Here is an 11,747-nt window from a genome sequence, read left to right on the forward strand (position 1 = left end):
CGAACTTCGTCCCGAACCCGAACCCCATTGAAGGCAAAGGGGACGCGAACTTTTGGGCACTAAAAAGGCTGTAAAACAGCCCAGGAAAGAGCTAGAGGGCTGCAAAAGGCAGCAACATGTAGGTAAATCCCCTGCAAACAAATGTGGATAGGGAAATGAATTAAAAAAAATAAATAAATGAACCAATATCAATTGGACAGAGGTCCCATAGCAGAGAATCTGGCTTCACGTCAGCAGAGAATCAGTCTCTTCATGCCATAGCAAAGAATCTGGCTTCATGTCAGCAGAGAATCAGTCTCTTCATGCCATAGCAGAGAATCTGGCTTCATGTCAGCAGAGAATCAGTCTCTTCATGCCATAGCAGAGAATCTGGCTTCATGTCAGCAGAGAATCAGTCTTCATGTCATAGCAGAGAATCAGGCTTCATGTCATAGCAGAGAATCAGGCTTCACGTCACCCACCACTGGAACAGGCCACTGTCACATATTTAGGCCCCGGCACCCAGACAGAGGAGAGAGGTCCCGTAACAGAGAATCTGGCTTCATGTCAGCACAGAATCAGTCTTCATGTCATAGCAGAGAATCAGGCTTCACGTCACCCACCACTGGAAGAGGCCACTGTCACACATTTAGGCCCTGGCACCCAGACAGAGGAGAGAGGTCCCGTAACAGAGAATCTGGCTTCATGTCATAGCAGAGAATCAGGCTTCACGTCACCCACCAATGGAACAGGCCACTGACACACATTTAGGCCCCGGCACCCAGACAGAGGAGAGGTTCATTCAACTTTGGGTTGCCCCGCAATATAATGGTAAAATGAAAATAAAAATAGGATTGAATGAGGAAGTGCCCTAGAGTAGAATAATATATTGTTAAGGGGAGGTAGTTATAAATGTCTAATCTGCACAAGGGATGGACAGGTCCTGTGGGATCCATGCCTGGTTCATTTTTATGAACGTCAGCTTGTCCACATTGGCTGTAGACAGGCGGCTGCGTTTGTCTGTAATGACGCCCTCTGCCGTGCTGAATATACATTCAGACAAAACGCTGACCGCCGGGCAGGCCAGCACCTCCAAGGCATAAAAGGCTAGCTCTGGCCACGTAGACAATTTGGAGACCTAGAAGTTGAATGGGGCCGAACCATCAGTCAGTACGTGGAGGGGTGTGCACAGGTACTGTTCCACCATGTTAGTGAAATGTTGCCTACTGCTAACACGTTCCGTATCAGGTGGTGGTGCAGTTAGCTGTGGCGTGGTGACAAAACTTTTCCACATCTCTGCTATGCTCACCCTGCCCTCAGAGGAGCTGGCCGTGACACAGCTGCGTTAGCGACCTCTTGCTCCTCCTCTGCCTTCGCCTTGGGCTTCCACTGGTTCCCCTGTGACATTTGGGAATGCTCTCAGTAGCGCGTCTACCAACGTGCGCTTGTACTCACGCATCTTTCTATCACGTTCCAGTGTAGGAAGTAAGGTGGGCACATTGTATTTGTACCGTGGATCCAGCAGGGTGCCAACCCAGTAGTCCGCACACGTTAAAATGTGGGCAACTCTGCTGTCGTTGCGCAGGCACTGCAGCATGTAGTCGCTCATGTGTGCCAGGCTGCCGAGAGGTAAGGACAAGCTGTCCTCTGTGGGAGGCGTATCGTCATCGTCCTGTGTTTCCCCCCAGCCACGCACCAGTGATGGGCCCGAGCTGCTTTGGGTGCCCCCCCACTGTGAACATGCTTCATCCTCATCCTCCTCCACCTCCTCCTCGTCCTCCAGTAGTGGGCCCTGTCTGGCCACATTTGTACCTGGCCTCTGCTGTTGCAAAAAACCTCCCTCTGAGTCACTTCGAAGAGACTGGCCTGAAAGTGCTAAAAATGACCCCTCTTCCTCCTCTTCCTCCTGGGCCACCTCCTCTTCCATCATCGCTCTAAGTGTTTTCTCAAGGAGACATAGAAGTGGTATTGTAATGCTGATAACGGCGTCATCGCCACTGGCCATGTTGGTGGAGTACTCGAAACAGCGCAACAGGGCACACAGGTCTCGCATGGATGCCCAGTCATTGGTAGAGAAGTGGTGCTGTTCCGCACTGCGACTGACCCGTGCGTGCTGCAGCTGAAACTCCACTATGGCCTGCTGCTGCTCGCACAGTCTGTCCAGCATGTGCAAGGTGGAGTTCCACCTGGTGGGCACGTCGCATATGAGGCGGTGAGCGGGAAGGCCGAAGTTACGCTGTAGCACAGACAGGCGAGCAGCGGCAGGGTGTGAACGCCAGAAGCGCGAACAGACGGCCCGCACTTTATGCAGCAGCTCTGACATGTCGGTGTAGTTGCGAATGAACTTCTGCACCACCAAATTCAGCACATGCGCCAGGCAAGGGATGTGCGTCAAACCGGCTAGTCCCAGAGCTGCAACGAGATTTCGCCCATTATCGCACACCACCAGGCCGGGCTTGAGGCTCACCGGCAGCAACCACTCGTCGGTCTGTTGTTCTATACCCCGCCACAACTCCTGTGCGGTGTGGGGCCTGTCCCCCAAACATATGAGTTTCAGAACGGCCTGCTGACGTTTACCCCGGGCTGTGCTGAAGTTGGTGGTGAAGGTGTGTGGCTGACTGGATGAGCAGGTGTAAGAAGAGGAGGAGGAAGCTGAGTAGGAGGAGGAGGAGGAGACAGGAGGCAAAGAATGTTGCCCTGCGATCCTTGGCGGCGGAAGGACGTGCGCCAAACAGCTCTCCGCCTGGGGCCCAGCCGCCACTACATTTACCCAGTGTGCAGTTAGGGAGATGTAGCGTCCCTGGCCATGATTACTGGTCCACATATCTGTGGTTAGGTGGACCTTGCCATAGATGGCGTTGCGCAGTGCACACTTGATTTTATCGGATACTTGGTTGTGCAGGGAAGGCACGGCTTTCTTGGAAAAGTAGTGGCGGCTGGGAACAACATACTGTGGGACAGCAAGCGACATGAGCTGTTTGAAGCTGTCTGTGTCCACCAGCCTAAATGACAGCATTTCATAGGCCAGTAGTTTAGAAATGCTGGCATTCAGGGCCAGGGATCGAGGGTGGCTAGGTGGGAATTTATGCTTTCTCTCAAATGTTTGTGAGATGGAGAGCTGAACGCTGCCGTGTGACATGGTTGAGATGCTTGGTGACGGAGGTGGTGGTGGTGTTGGTGGTACATCCCATGTTTGCTGGGTGGCAGGTGCCAACGTTCCTCCAGAGGCGGAGGAAGAGGCCGAGGCGGCGGCAGCAGCAGAAGAGGCCGAGGCGGCAGCAGCAGAAGAGGTAGCAGGGGGAGCCTGAGTGACTTACTTGTTTTTAAGGGGTTTACTCCACTGCAGTTCATGCTTTGCATGCAGGTGCCTGGTCATGCAGGTTGTGCTAAGGTTCAGAACGTTAATGCCTCGCTTCAGGCTCTGATGGCACAGCGTGCAAACCACTCGGGTCTTGTCGTCAGCACATTGTTTGAAGAAGTGCCATGCCAGGGAACTCCTTGAAGCTGCCTTTGGGGTGCTCGGTCCCAGATGGCGGCAGTCAGTAGCAGGCGGAGTCTCTTGGTGGCGGGTGTTCTGATTTTGCCCACTGCTCCCTCTTTTGCTACGCTGTTGGCTCGGTCTCACCACTGCCTCTTCCTCCGAACTCTGAAAGTCAGTGGCACGACCTTCATTCCATGTGGGGTCTAGGACCTCATCGTCCCCTGCATCGTCTGCCACCCAGTCTTGATCCCTGACCTCCTGTTCAGTCTGCACACTGCAGAAAGACGCAGCAGTTGGCACCTGTGTTTCGTCATCATCAGAGACGTGCTGAGGTAGTATTCCCATGTCCTCATCATCAGGAAGCATAAGTGGTTGTGCGTTAGTGCATTCTATCTCTTCCACCCCTGGGGAAGGGCTAGGTGGATGCCCTTGGGAAACCCTGGCAGCAGAGTCTTCAAACAGCATAAGAGACTGCTGCATAACTTGAGGCTCAGGCAGTTTCCCTGATATGCATGGGGGTGATGTGACAGACTGATGGGCTTGGTTTTCATGCGCCATCTGTGTGCTTTCTGCAGAAGACTGGGTGGGAGATAATGTGAACGTGCTGGATGCACTGTCGGCCACCCAATTGACTAATGCCTGTACCTGCTCAGGCCTTACCATCCTTAGAACGGCATTGGGCCCCACCAAATATCCCTGTAAATTCTGGCGGCTACTGGGACCTGAGGTAGTTGGTACACTAGGACGTGTGGCTGTGGCAGAACGGCCACGTCCTCTCCCAGCACCAGAGGGTCCACTAACACCACCACGACCATGTCCACGTCCGCGTCCCTTACTAGATGTTTTCCTCATTGTTCCCGTTCACCACAATTTTGAAAATGGCAAATTTGGGAATAGTTTTTTAACCCAGAACAAAAACTATGCTTTTACGGTCACTACAAATAATTTGACCAGCTAAAACAGTACTGATTTAGAGGAATATAAATGTCAGGCCTATTTTTTAGGCGCTGTGTGACAGGTATACCTTTAATCACAGAATTAGACTTGTATCTGCACTGTAGCGTGTGTGTAGTTTTTCAGAATGACACTATCAGCACCTTGAATCTAATATACCCTTTTTGGGATAGATTTAAAGTAGGCCTGATATAGCAGAAACTACTAATTTTGAGAATGGCAAATTTGGGAATAGTTTTTCAACCCAGAACAAAAACTGTGCTTTTACGGTCACTACAAATAACTTGACCAGCTAAAACAGTACTGATTTGGAGGAATATAAATGTCAGGGCTATTTTTTAGGCGCTGGGTGACAGGCTCAACTTGCCCCTGATGTAGTATATGGCCAAAAAATAATCAGACTGTTGATGGTTAAATGCACTTGGGTGACACAGGCTCAGCCTGCACCTGATGTAGTATATGGCCAAAAAATAACCACACTGTTGATGGTTAAATGCACTTGGGTGACACAGGCTCAGCCTGCACCTGATGTAGGATATAGAAAAAAATAACCACACTATTGATGCTTAAATACACTTGGTGATAGCTTGTGCTGGCGCACCACAAGCCACAAAATGGCCGCCGATCACCCCAGAAAAAAAGTGATTTAAAAACGCTCTGGGCAGCCTAAAAAAAGTGAGCAATTCAATATCAGCACTTCAATGATCCACAGCTGGAGATCGATCACTGAATTAAGTTTTTTGGAGGAGTTAATCTGCCTAATCTCGCCCTAACGTCGCAGCAGCAACCTCTCCCTATGCTTGAATCAGCAGAGTGACGTGCAGCGCTACGTGACTCCAGCTTATATAGAGGCTGGGTCACATGCTGCACTGGCCAATCACAGCCATGCCAATAGTAGGCAAGGCTGTGATGGCCTCTTGGGGCAAGTAGTATGACGCTTGTTGATTGGCTGCTTTGCAGCCTTTCAAAAAGCGCCAAGAAAGCGCCGAACACCGAACCCGAACCCGGACTTTTACGAAAATGTATATATACAGTTCGGGTTCGCTCATCCCTATTCTTCACCAAACTGTTGTTGGATTGTTGGAAGAAGTTGCTGTTGGAGGGTGTTTTGGTACCATTCTTTATTCATGGCTGTGTTTTTGGGCAAAATTGTAAGTGAGCCCACTCCCTTGGATGAGAAGCAACCCCACACATGAATGGTCTCAGGATGCTTTAATGTTGGCATGACACAGGACTGATGGTAGCGCTCACCCTCATCTTCTCTGGACAAGCCTTTTTCCAGATGCCCCAAACAATCGGAAAGAGGCTTCATCGGAGAATATGACTTTGCCCCAGTCCTCAGCAGTCCATTCACCATACTTTCTGCAGAAGATCAATCTGTCCCTGATGTTTTTTTTGGAGAGAAGTGGCTTCTTTGCTGGCCTACTTGACACCAGGCCATCTTCCAAAAGTCTTCGCCTCACTGTTTGTGCAGATGCGCTCACACCTGCCTGCTGCTATTCCTGAGCAAGCTCTGCACTGGTGGCACTCCGATCCCGCAGCTGAATCCTTTTTAGGAGACGATCCTGGCGCTTGCTGGACTTTCGTGGACGCCCTGAAGCCTTCTTAACAAGAATTGAACCTCTTTCCTTGAAATTCTTGATGATCATATAAATTGTTGATTGAGGTGCAATCTTAGTAGCCACAATATCCTTGCCTGTGAAGTCATTTTTATGCAACACAATGATGGCTGCACGCGTTTCTTTGCAGGTCACCATGGTTAACAATGGAAGAACAATGATTTCAAGGATCACCCTCTTTTTAGCATGTCAAGTCTGCCATTTTAACCCAATCAGCCTGACATAATGATCTCCAGCCTTGTGCTCGTCAACATTCTCACTAGAGTTAACAAGACGATTACTGAAATGATCTCAGCAGGTCCTTTAATGACAGCAATGAAATGCAGTGGAAAGTTTTTTTTGGGATTAAGTTAATTTTCATGGCAAAGAAGGACTATGCAATTCATCTGATCACTCTTCATAACATTCTGGAGTATATGCAAATTGCTATTATAAAAAATTATACAGCAACTTTTCCAATTTCCAATATTTATGTAATTCTCAAAACTTTTGGCCACGACTGTAGTTATTAGTATTTATTAGTATATGTTAATTTATTAGTATACAGTATTAGTACATCGGCCATCAACAGATCCATGCCCTGAAATCCTGATAGCCGGACATGAGAGGGGCGACTGAGCGCCCCAGTGTTAGCAACGGAGGGGAGCCCAGGGTAGGGATTATGGTAGCTGGTATCAGGGAAGAGTAATCTGAGCTCTGACAGCGGGGAGAAACAAACAAAATAGGGCAGCGCTCAGGTGTAGCCCCGCTCACTTTGTAATGCCGCTACAGATCCCTCCACTGCCAGCAGCAGGATGCACTGTCTAGTGCCAGCAACCTGCATTTTATATATATATAATCCTGCGATATGATAATAAAAAATCATATCATACATGCTAAATCAAAAATCATAATATATATATATATATATATTTATATACAGTACAGACCAAAAGTTTAGACACACCTTCTCATTCAAAGAGTTTTCTTTATTTTCATGACTATGAAAATTGTAGATTCACACTGAAGGCGTCAAAACTATGAATTAACACATGTGGAATTATATACATAACAAACAACTGTGAAACAACTGAAAATATGTCATATTCTAGGTTCTTCAAAGTAGCCACCTTTTGCTTTGATTACTGCTTTGCACACTCTTGGCATTCTCTTGATGAGCTTCAAGAGGTAGTCCCCTGAAATGGTTTTCACTTCACAGGTGTGCCCTGTCAGGTTTAATAAGTGGGATTTCTTGCCTTATAAATGGGGTTGGGACCATCAGTTGCGTTGAGGAGCAGTCAGGGGGATACACAGCTGATAGTCCTACTGAATAGACTGTTAGAATTTGTATTATGGCAAGAAAAAAGCAGCTAAGTAAAGAAAAACGAGTGGCCATCATTACTTTAAGAAATGAAGGTCAGTCAGTCAGCCGAAAAAATGGGAAAACTTTGAAAGTAAGGGCTATTTGACCATGAAGGAGAGTGATGGGGTGCTGCGCCAGATGACCTGGCCTCCACAGTCACCGGACCTGAACCCAATCGAGATGGTTTGGGGTGAGCTGGACCGCAGAGTGAAGGCAAAAGGGCCAACAAGTGCTAAGAATCTCTGCGAACTCCTTCTGTCACGAGGGTGTCAAGAGCCACGCCTGACTCCGTTGTACCCGGGGTCAGGAGGTCACAGCGGTTGGCTGCGCGCTCTATGTAAGACAGGGCTGTTTCCTTATGGTAGCTTTCTGGGTTTGCTTTGCAAACCCTTTTGGCTCACTCATTGATCCGTAGCTCCTTCTCCTCAGCTGTTCCTTGTCCAGCACTCCCAAACCTCCTTATATTCCCCTCTCACACTTCTGTGGTTGCCATATATAGAGCTTCCTGCCTGGACAACTATTCTGACCCTCTGGAGCTGTGTTGCTGCGTTCTCTGGTTGTTGATCCAGAACGCTACCCTCCGGATCCCTGTTGGCTCTTTGTGGACGGCTGTGGTCGCCCACCTGGGTGTATGTGTTTGTCTGTGTTGTCTGTCCTCTCCCTGGTGTTTCCCTCTTAGTTCAGTGGTGCGGACTAGCGATCCCACGGGCCCGTTCACTATCTAGGGCTCATTTCAGGGAAAGCCAGGGTTTAGGCACGTGATCGCCGCACGGGTGAGGAACCCATCTAGGGAAGTCAGGGCAGTCAGGTGCCAGCTGCAAGGTGAGTCAGGGGTCACCACCTTACCCTCTCCCTTGGGCAGGGCTTTCCCTTTTCCCTCCCTGTGCGTGACACCGGTCATTACATTATATCTGGCCCTTATTTTTGTGTAGGTAAAAAAATTAAAATAAAATAAAAAATAAAAAAATATATATATTTTTTTTTTACCTACTTAGAATCCAGTATGGATCAAATTGCTGCTCTGTCCAAACAATTTCATGGCCTGTCTTTGGAGGTGGCAGGATTGAAGGCGTCGGTCCTCCAGCAACAGCAGCAATTACAACAGACCGCAAGCCCAGCGGTTGCTACTGGTAACCAGGTTGTTGCGAAACCCAAGGTCCCTCTCCCTGACAGATTTTCTGGGGGAAGGGACAAGTTTTTGACATTCCGTGAGGCTTGGAAATTATACTTTAACCACCTCAGCCCCCTTAGCTTAAACACCCTTAATGACCAGGCCACTTTTTACACTTCTGACCTACCCTAATTTCACAGTTTATTGCTCGGTCATGCAACTTGCCACCCAAATGAATTTTACCTCCTTTTCTTCTCACTAATAGAGCTTTCATTTGGTTGTATTTCATTGCTGCTGACATTTTTACTTTTTTTGTTATTAATCGAAATCTAACGATTTTTTTGCAAAAAAATGTAATTTTTCGCTTTCAGTTGTAAAATTTTGCAAAAAAAACGACATCCATATATAAATTTTGCTCTAAATTTATTGTTATACATGTCTTTGATAAAAAAAAAATGTTTGGGTAAAAAAAAAATGGTTTGGGTAAAAGTTATAGCGTTTACAAACTATGGTACAAAAATGTGAATTTCCGCTTTTTGAAGCAGCTCTGACTTTCTGAGCACCTGTCATGTTTCCTGAGGTTCTACAATGCCCAGACAGTAGAAAAACCCCACAAATGACCCCATTTCGGAAAGTACACACCCTCAGGTATTCGCTGATGGGCATAGTGAGTTCATAGAACTTTTTATTTTTTGTCACAAGTTAGCGGAAAATGATGATTTTTTATTTTTATTTTTTTCTTACAAAGTCTCATATTCCACTAACTTGTGACAAAAAATAAAAACTTCCATGAACTCACTATGCCCATCACAAAATACCTTGGGGTGTCTTCTTTCCAAAATGGGGTCACTTGTGGGGTAGTTATACTGCCCTGGCATTCTAGGGGCCCAAATGTGTGGTAAGGAGTTTGAAATCAAATTCTGTAAAAAATGGCCGGTGAAATCCGAAAGGTGCTCTTTGGAATGTGGGCCCCTTTGCCCACCTAGGCTGCAAAAAAGTGTCACACATGTGGTGTGTTGGGGAATGTGTTTTGGGGTATTACATTAGTAATATTCTAAAAGACGGAGTTAGAGCAATATTACGAATATTCTAAAAGACGAAGTTAGAGCAATATTAAGAATATTCGTAAAATACACATATTAGCCTAGCCATAGTCATAGGAACGTTGCCTTATACAGGGAAAAAAATTAAAAAATCGTACGATTAATTTAATCGTACGATTTTTATATATTTTTTCCTGTATAAGGCAACGTTCAACGTTCCTATGACTATTAGTCATAGGAACGTTGCCTTGTACAGGAAAAAAAAATAAAAATAAATCGTACGATTAAATAAATCGTACGATTAAATTAATCGTACGATTATTTTATTTTATTTAAAAAAAAATATATATATACGAATATTCGATTTCGCGAATATTTGGAACTATATTCTAAATATTAAAAATTGCGATATGCGAGAAAAAAATTCGAAATTCGAATATTCGCGCTCAACACTTGTAAACATATAGGGGTCAGTTATTAACACCAGCATTTTAGACACCGGTCTTAATAAACCCTCCGCTGGTAGTGGATCCTCTGAAGTTACTGTATGTAGAGGCTCCAACCTCTACATAACTTTGGCGCATCCACCACCGGTCTAAATCTATGACAACTTCTTTGCTGGCATAGATTTAGAACATTTTCTACATCTAAATCAGATATAGAATATGATGAATGAGACTTCCATATCATGCCCCTATTTTAGACCTGGCATGAAGGGTGAAATGTCGCAAATCTGAGCCAGATATACGCCAAAAATTGACGTCTGATAATAAATGATCCCCATGGTTTTGACAGTGTAAATAAACATCATGTTTAAAAACACACTACACCATCACGTGTTATGATTTTTCATAATAAAAACTAAGGATGAGCAAACCTGTTGAGGTTCGGTTCGTTTCCAGTTCGCAAATATTTGAAAAATTTGGGTTTGGAACCGAATCGAAACAGATTCACTCCAATTGCCCTGAAAATTGGTATTTAACACCCTCTAGTCCTAATCCTACGACTTTTTTTTAGGAAAATATGTTATCTCTTTTTATTTATTTTTAATGAATTTTGCTTTTTTCTCTCTAAACACACAAAGTGTTATGGAATAAAAAAAAAAATTAAAAAAATGTGGCTTGTTGGGGGACCAAGCATCCCAAATTTATGTCTTCTTGATGTCAGAATACCTGCCCAGACACCAAGCACAAGCATTAATTGCCAGAAGAAAAAGTGAACAAGCATATCAAATTCTCCTTTTTAATTAGGAGAAGCAGCAGTACAGTGTGGATGTGGAAAGAATAGGGTAATAGGAGGAACATGGCCACAATAGCAGCAGCAGAAGCAGCAGCATAACATGGAACATAAAAGGCTGTAGATCGTCTGTCTATGGGTGTAGAAGTAATAGTATTGGTACTAATGGCAGATGCATAGCTTTAATATGGGTGGCAGTAGGGGATTAGCAGTGAGCAGGAACAGCTGAGGTAGTGGTGGCAGCAGTAGCCATATGGTACATGTTGGTAGGCAGGCAGCACCCTATGGAGGCAGCAGCAGCCATACAGAATATGATGGTAGGCAGGCAGCAGCAGTGGCATGATGGCGGTAGTGGCATGATGGAGGCAGCAGCAGATATATGGGACAGGATGGTAGACATGCAACATGATAGTAGGCAGGAAGGTAGGCAGACAGCAACAGTGGCAGAATGGGGCACCGTTAGCAAGGCCAGGTCTATTTATTGGTCTTAGCCGTGTGAAAATCCAAAGGAATCCAGGCATGATTAATATTGACAAAAGATCTGTTTTGGACACCAAAAGAGGACAACTTGGTCCGTTCAGCTGTCACAACGACCAGTGAGGCGCTGGAAACCATCTCTGAGATGACACTGGGTGCTGGGCAGGAAAGAAGAAAGAGAGTGTGCTATGCCATTTCAGTAACAGCAACATGCATTAGCTGTTCTTCTTCTACCAATTGTCCTTGCTATATGAGCATCATTATCAATTATAAGATAAATATGAGGGAGATGAGGGAAAACTGCAGCATGAACAGTATGAGCTGCCACTGCCTGATCTGGAAACAACACATGCTCCCTGCTGAGGCGCTGTGATGCATGACAAAATCATTCACTGCTTTCTGTTGTTCGTACAGATTCTCTAGAATGTGCAATGTTGAATTCCAGAGAGTTAGAAAATTGAGGACTAAACAGTGTAACTGCAGACCATTATGTCGCTGCAAGTCC

The sequence above is a fragment of the Bufo bufo genome, chromosome 1 (assembly GCF_905171765.1).
Source record: "Bufo bufo chromosome 1, aBufBuf1.1, whole genome shotgun sequence".
NCBI lineage: Eukaryota > Metazoa > Chordata > Amphibia > Anura > Bufonidae > Bufo > Bufo bufo.